Source organism: Vombatus ursinus, unplaced genomic scaffold, assembly GCF_900497805.2.
Source record: "Vombatus ursinus unplaced genomic scaffold, bare-nosed wombat genome assembly UNPS02014807.1, whole genome shotgun sequence".
Taxonomy (NCBI): domain Eukaryota; kingdom Metazoa; phylum Chordata; class Mammalia; order Diprotodontia; family Vombatidae; genus Vombatus; species Vombatus ursinus.
This window is the reverse complement of record NW_020954585.1, coordinates 62104935-62112701: the sequence shown is the minus strand read 5'-3', so window position 1 is coordinate 62112701 and position 7767 is coordinate 62104935. Positions and strand designations below refer to the sequence as shown.

At 42.7% G+C, this 7767-nt stretch overlaps 1 pseudogene; it reads left to right on the top strand.

Moving 5' to 3' along the window:
- LOC114052194 overlaps positions 1 to 7767 on the top strand; it is a 23081-nt pseudogene that overhangs the window by 10175 nt on the left and 5139 nt on the right.

Genomic DNA, 7767 nt, shown 5'->3' with positions numbered 1-7767 from the left:
TTCTCTTCTCTTCTCTTCTCTTCTCTTCTCTTCTCTTCTCTTCTCTTACCTTATTCTCTTCTCACTTACCTAAGTTCTATTGACCACATGAAAAGTCTGCTGATGGTGAAGCACCCAACCCAACTGGGAGGTTATATTCCATGCCACCCTTCCCAAAGGGGTCCAGATATTTCCCAGCGTATAGCTGCTGACTGTGCTCTGGGTACTGTGCATCTCCTGTCACAAAGTTTCTATAAATCAGGAGAGGAAAGAAGGTGCCCCCAATCTTACAGACAGGACAATAGAGGTATAGGGTAGTATGTGACTCATTCACTTGGGGTTAGAGTAGATAATCTAGAATCCACATAAGCCTCCATCACTCCCCACCACCCCCACCCAAGTTGTGAGCTGCTTCCCCATATACATATGTATATTCAATTACATACTGGCATCTCATACAGAAGCATGCAAACACTTTTTTCTTTCTGCAGGGACAAAAGTTAGATTGATTTACAAACCTCAGAAACAATGTGGAATATAACGGATACAGGTTGGATTCTCAACTTACTGGGGACATTTCTGGAACCCTGGTCATCTGGAGCTTGCTCATTTATCCACCATTTGCCAAGGATGGACCCACTGGTTATCATCAATGTAAGTTTGGATCTAATGCATGGGGGTTGGTAAGGATGAATCCAAAGTCCTCTGATGCAGGAGCCAATATATAGGATCATCGAAACACCTAGAAACACCCCACTGATATCTCATCCTGGAGTTATGATATGGAAAATCACCTCTGTCTGCTTGCAAAGATGCATCTGCATCCTTAACCCTATTTTCGTCTAGGAAGCTAGGATGAGCCCTAGAGGACCAGTGCTGCTAACCTCAGATTCTGTTGAAGTGATAAGGGACACATTTTGGCATAACCTGTTGTCCTCCTCAGCATTAATCTTAAAGGTCTGGCATATTTCAGATGCTCTTCCTTGCTGTCTATGGCTCTGTCACTTGACAGTCTGCTCCAACTCTCATTTTTAATCCTTTAATACTTCCCTACCTCTACCACCCTTAGCACAAGTGCTATGCCAAGTGGGGCTGTGCCCTTTATAAGCTTGTGTAGCACTTGTACTGCTTTAAAAACACTTTCTCATATATTATTTCATTTGCTCTCCATAATAAACCTTATTGGATAGGCAGGCTGACATTTATATATAATCTTTGGTGGTTTGTATGTAACATACTTTGCAAACATTAAAATGCTACATTGGATCATAGGAACCTCAGGGGGCACCTAGTTCAACCCCTTTGTTTTATGAGTGAGGGAATTGAGACTGAATGTCATGCCCAAGGTCATACAGAGAATAAAAATTAAGATTTGAACCCAGATCCATTGATTCCAGAGGCCATTGCACTTTTCACTGTACCAGGTTGTTGTTGCTGCTGCTACTAATATTTATTGTTGCCCTTGTTAGGTACTGCAAGTGTTATTATCCCTATTTTATAAAAGGGGAAACTGAGGTTAAGTGACTTACCCAAGATCACACAGCTAGTCAGTGTCAGAGATGGGATTTTACTCTATATCTTCATGACTCCACATCCTCTACATCATATCACTTTCCAAGATAAGAAGCTAAGACCCAGAGTTAAAGGAATTGCTCAAAACTATCAGTCAATCATCAAACACTTATTAAGTGCCAGGTACCATGCTAGATGGGACAGCTAGGTGGATCAGGGGATAGAGTATCAGTCCTGGAGTCAGGAAGACCTGATTTCAAATCTGCCCTCAGATACTTACTAGCTGTGTGACTCTGGGCAAGTCACTTAACCCTGTTTGCCTCAATTTCTCATCTGTAAAATGAGCTGGAGAAGGAAATGGCAAGCCAGTATCCTTGTCAAGAAAATCCTAAAATGTTCCCTTGTGGAGAGTTGGATACAACTGAAGAACTACTAAACACTGTGTTAGGTGCTGATGATACAACATTCTTCACTTCCAAGAAGTGACTTAGGAATAAAACCCAGTTGTCCTGACTCACACTCATGGCCTAGAACCGGAAGGGGACAATAAAGGCTATCAAATCTTCCCTGGTCATTTTACAAATGAGGACACTGAGGTCCAGAGAGGCTGAGACTTGCCCAAGGTCATGGAGTCAATGGCAGGATTGTAACTCTGATACCCCAGGGTCAGCAATCTTTCTACTGCACCCCTCTTCCAATGTCCTTTCCAATAGAATGTGTCACCTTTGACAAAGAGAGGTACTAACTCACTTAGACGTTTTTGGGCTAAGTTTATAAATGCTTGGGATCTCCTTTGACAGGAAACAGACACTAGCCAAATGGAAGAGCAGCTAATATGTTCAGTCAGTAGATGGCTCTTGATTTTTTCCTATGAGATTTATTTGCAGACATAAGCACTGCCTCCCAGCAGTCCTTGCATTCCAGAGGGTCCATGAATGAACAATTTATTTTCCTTTTCTGAAATGTTTCCTTGGTGGAGGTAAGGGTGAAAAAGGGGAATGGATGCCACAGTTCACACAACTTTTTCCTTCAGGTTGACCTAATGAACCTCTCCAGTCTTTTTTATATTTTGAGTACATAGTTATGCCCAACTGGGTATATAAGGTTCTCAGTACCTTACTATGAGATCGATGCCCTTCAAATTCCTGCATGACCACCCTCCCCTGGTCTTGGAAAACATTTTTTTCCAGGGAAAAAGTCACTTACTCAATCACTAACTATGCATTTATAGCTACCTGACATAGAAGAGGAGGAAATTACCTCACTTGTGTTGGACAGAGGCTTCCAGAAAAATTCCTCTGACCTGAGGGAGGTAGAATAAGTGTAGCAAGAAAAGCACTAGGAGCATCTGGGTGGCACAGACCTCTGGAGTTAGGAGGCCCTGAGCTCAAATCTGGCCTCAGACACATAGCACTCACTACTAGCTGTGTGACTCTGGGCAAGTCACTTAACCCCCATTGCCTCACCAAAAAAAAAAAAAAAAAAAAAAAGGATCTTATTTAATGTCATAAGAACAGGGTTCAAAACCTGCCATTATTACCTATAAGATGTCGGGCAAATCATTTAACTTTTCTGGGCCTCAGTCTTTTCTTCTGTAGAAAGGAGGAAATTGATCTTGATGACCTCTGAGATCCTTTCCAGCTCTAAATGTACGAGCAATATTTTCCTCTCTTCTACCCCGAGTCCCTGGAACTATAAGAAACTACTATTACTATAAGAAACTCACTTTTTTGTCTCTTGAAGGCTCTTTGGTCCAGAGTCCCCTATTGAAACGCATATATCCTGAGATGAGTATCACCCTAAATTATTATCAGCCACTTCCTAAGTTCTATTCAGGAACCTGATAGGGTAGCTCAATGAGAAACACCAGAAGAAGGGAAAGAGGATCTGAAAGGGGAAGTAGGAGGCCACCAAAAACAAACATGTGACTTCTCATGTTTGTCAATGACTGGCCTTGATGAACTTTCCCCTTGGTTTCTTTGTTCTTTCCCTAATCCTACCAGGGAGGAGGGAGCCCCAAATAAAATAAAAGTACATAGTGAGTCGGACAGAGAGGCAGAGTGTTTCAATGCAAACAGCATGGAATTTGGAGTCACATGACTCTGTCACTTACTATGGGGCCTTAGGCAAATCACTTACCCTCTCTGCACCTCAGTTCCTTGTTCTGTAAAATGAGGGGATCAGACTAAACAGAATCTAAGGTCCCTTTTACTTCTGGATCTATGAAACTATGAACCAAGCACTTGGCATTGGAACTGCAGTGCAATTAAAAGAAATGTTACTCCTCATCTTGAGCACCATGTTAGAATATGGGTATTGTTTAGGGACTTACTCTCTATGCTCTTTATATCAAAATCCACCAATCCAAAGATTTGATATTAGTTTGATAATTGACTGAAGGTTCAACATCTGAGCCATCTCCCTGTTCTTATTCACCAGATTTTCTCCAGATATCCCATCAATACCACGCTGGCACCTCCTATGTTATAACGGATGCTGCTAAAGCAAGATCTCACCAGGTAGGTAATGTCATCCATTGCCTGCAGGTTGGCAAGGTTCATCCTAGGTCATTAGTCCATCCTCAGCTTTGCCCATCCTCAGACAAGAGCATCTTTCCTGGAATGAGGGTTTGTGCTAAGATCCACCGCTGTAGTAGGCATGCAGATGAAGCAAATGAAGCATCCGTTTCCAAAATGGGATTTTATCTTGCTTTAAAGTGGTTGCTAGTGGGAGGAGTAAGACTGTGTGTGTGTGTGTGTGTGTGTGTGTGTATGTGTGTGTGTATGCATGTGCGTACATATGCATATATATCCTAATCAAGAGTCTACAAGGAGGCAATAGGGGATAGAATGTTGGACCTGGAGGCCTGAATTCTTACTATTTTGCACAAATCATTTAAACTCTCTTAGCCTCAGTTTCTTCTGATAATAATAGCAACTAGTTCACAGGGTTGTTCTGAGTATCAAATGAGACAATATTTGCAAAGCACTTTGCCAACCTTAAAGCTCTACACAAATATATCATTATCATCATTATCAACATCATCTTCATCATCATTACTATTATTATTATTATTATTATTATTATTTTCAGTGGATCATAGATTTAGAGTTAGAAGGGACTTTAGAAGTCTTATCTCATCCAACCTCCTCCCTTTATAGACAAGTAAAATGAGGCTGAGAGAGATTGACTTTAAATCACTATGGTACTAAGCAGCAGATTTGGGATTTGAACCAAGGTCCTTGGCTTCTCACTGTCTGGCTATTGAGATGTGAAGGACTCCCAACTACTGTCCCTGCTGCTGAGAATTTCCTTCACCAGCCTCCCTAGCAACCTAAAACTCTGCCATTGGTCAGTTTCCTTTTCTGTTAAGCTAAGAAGGCCACAGTTAGAGGTACAACTGTACGTGGAGGCAGGAAAACCTGAGTTCAAATCCAGCCTCAGACACTTACCAGTTGTGCGGCCCTGGGTAAGTCATTTATCCTCTCATAGCCTCAGTTTCCTTATCTATAAAATGGGGATAATAATAGCACCTACCTCACAAGGTTATTGAAGGGATCAAATGAGATAATATTTGTAAAGTGCTTTGTAAACCTCAAATGCTATGGAAATGCTAACTATTATTATTAAATTTCAAATGCCATGAGGCAAAGTGACAGCTCAAGTTGTTTCTGGTTATTAACACCTCAAGGTGAATTAGAAAGAACACAGCCCAATAAGAATGAGGTATGGTACAAGAAAGTTTTGATGGAAGGGCAGAAACATTGGGATCCTGCCTTAGAAAGGCAGGAAGGTTAAAGAGGTAGAATGGACCTCAATGGTCATCTAATCCAACTGTCTCATTTTATAAGTGAGGAAACTGAGGTCCAAGGAGGTGATATGACTCTTCCAAGGTCACACGGATAGTAAACATAAAAGGGGAAATTTTAACTCAGACCCTCTGACTATCTCCATTTCTACCTTGGGGTACTGTGTAGAAGGAGGTATTGGTAGTATGAAGGCACAAGATGCCTTGGGATAAGGGAGAGGTAGGAAAGAAAAGGCACAAGAGGAACATGGAGCTGCCCCAAATACAAGCTATTTGTTTTGTGTTTTCCAAAGCAAATTTCATCCCCTCACCCCAAGCTTCCCCATGGCTACCCCTGGAGTACTAATAATGTTTGCACCACCTCTGCAAGTGTTCTGGTCCTCCACACTCCTCCAGCTCCCCACCCCAGCTTCTTTTATTTCTTATGAGAAATAAGGGAACTGAAGGTTAAAGAGGTTTAATGGTTTTCCAGAGTCACGTAGTGAGTAAATAACACTAGAACTCGGGTCCTCTGGGAACTTGGGTCCTCTGACTCCTAGTCCAGGGTTCTAGTATCAGACAAGTCAGAGAGTAGCAATGTTGCTTGCAAATGCTACACATTCAAACAGTCCTTGGTCCCAATGCAGTGAAAACCACAAACATCTCCAAAGATCAGATTTCTCACTATTCTAATATCTCTGGTCCCCACTACCACCAATTCCATCTTAACTGGGGAACTTTGTAGCCTTATACTCTGTCCATTCCCAGCATAGTTCCTGGGACAGAAATTTGTTACTTATGGAACTTTGGGGGCTCAAGACACTTCTGTCCCCTAAAAGAGTTTCCCATAGGGCTCAGAACAATTGTTTGTTTTCTTTTTTGTTGTTGTTGTTCAGTTACAAGTTCCAAAGCCTTCGCTTCTGCCTCAGCTCCGGAGAGACCCTCCTCCCTAAAACCCTGAAAAAGTTAAGGAATATTAAGGAAATCTATGGACAGATAGAAACTGTATGTTCTCTCACCTTTAGCTGTAGGCAGCATGACCCAAGAGTAGTTTTTAAAACTTGTTTCCAGAATTTCTAGAACAGAAAATAAACATGCATGCACTTACATTTTCTAAAATCCTACATTGTCAGATATTCCTGCCTAGAGAACATATTTGAACCAAATAAGGCAATTAGCTTAAAAGCCAGGTGCCAGTCAGGGTGGGGTTGAGATAAAGATGCTTTTAACCATTTCTTTTTTCCTTTTTTTGCCCTAAAGAATTTAATGATATCTTTGCCTAGCCTCTTCCTCCCCTGCCTGCCACTTTTTACTACTTCTCTCCCCTACCCAGTGCTAGATCCTGAGACTGACAACAGAGATGAAAAGAGTGAAGTACTTAGCTGTCAATGACTTTGTGACATAGTGTCATCAATGTGCATCTCTTCATGGTATGCCTAAGGCTTTCAGCAACTTAAAGTATAGCCCAATGCACAAAGACCTTTCTAGTGGAATACAAACAGATGTGTAGAGAAAGTCACCCAGGTAGCTGGATTCTCCAAAACTGAAATGATCTGCCACAATAAAGTCTCATCTGGTTCCTTTGCTATCCCTCCTAACAAAGCTGGCTTTAAAGTCAAAGGCCAGTACTGACAAGGGCCAGTAAAAGAACACTAGCCTGGGCTCACTCTACTTTAATCTGTTCCAACAATCAGTCTCAGAATATGAGAGACTGAGAAGCTTGTTAAGTTGGTTGGCAAGTGACACCTTCTTACTCTCATAGATCAGTTATCGCCTTGATTTTCTTATCGTCCATGTAATAATTTCCCACTCTTTCTACTATGGACTGTGCTGATCAGTAGCGTCCCATTTGGCTGAACTGTGAGGGACTGTCTGATGTTGGCAACTACCAGGTGGGCGCTGTGGCAAGAGTAGGGTAGAATTTGGGTATTTTGGAAGTCGAGGCAGGGGCTGTGGTAGGCGGAGTCATGGTGAACTGGGATGGGCTGGGTATGGAGAAGCCCTGAGGCAGTGGGCAGTGCTATGTGAGATAAGCTGGGTGCAAGGAAGTAGCCAGAGCTTGTGCTCCTAAGGCAAGGGGCAGTGCCACATGGGAGTGGGACGGCAGAGGACTGAGTTCCCTTTGCTTAGTCCTCTCCCTATATGCAACGTCAACCCCAGACGCCTCCATCTTGTGACCTTTCTGACTTCCTGGGTCCCTTTGTGTAGCACTGACCCCAGACCCCTCCTCCCAGTATCTGAGTCTGACTTCCTAGGTCATGTACTCTGTCTATGCACTAATCCCAGATGCCTCCTTCCTGTATCCGGTCCTAGCCTCCTACGTCACTCCCTCTTCCTTGGTGTGCTAAACTCAGACAGCCCCTTCCGGTATCTGACCCTACAATCATTAGCTAGTAAGCGGGCTGGGGAGGAGGGACTAAGTAGGTACTTAGGAACGAGCCGTGGTCAGATCACACTCTCTCTCTCGGCTCCTGCTCTGTTGCTCTGGC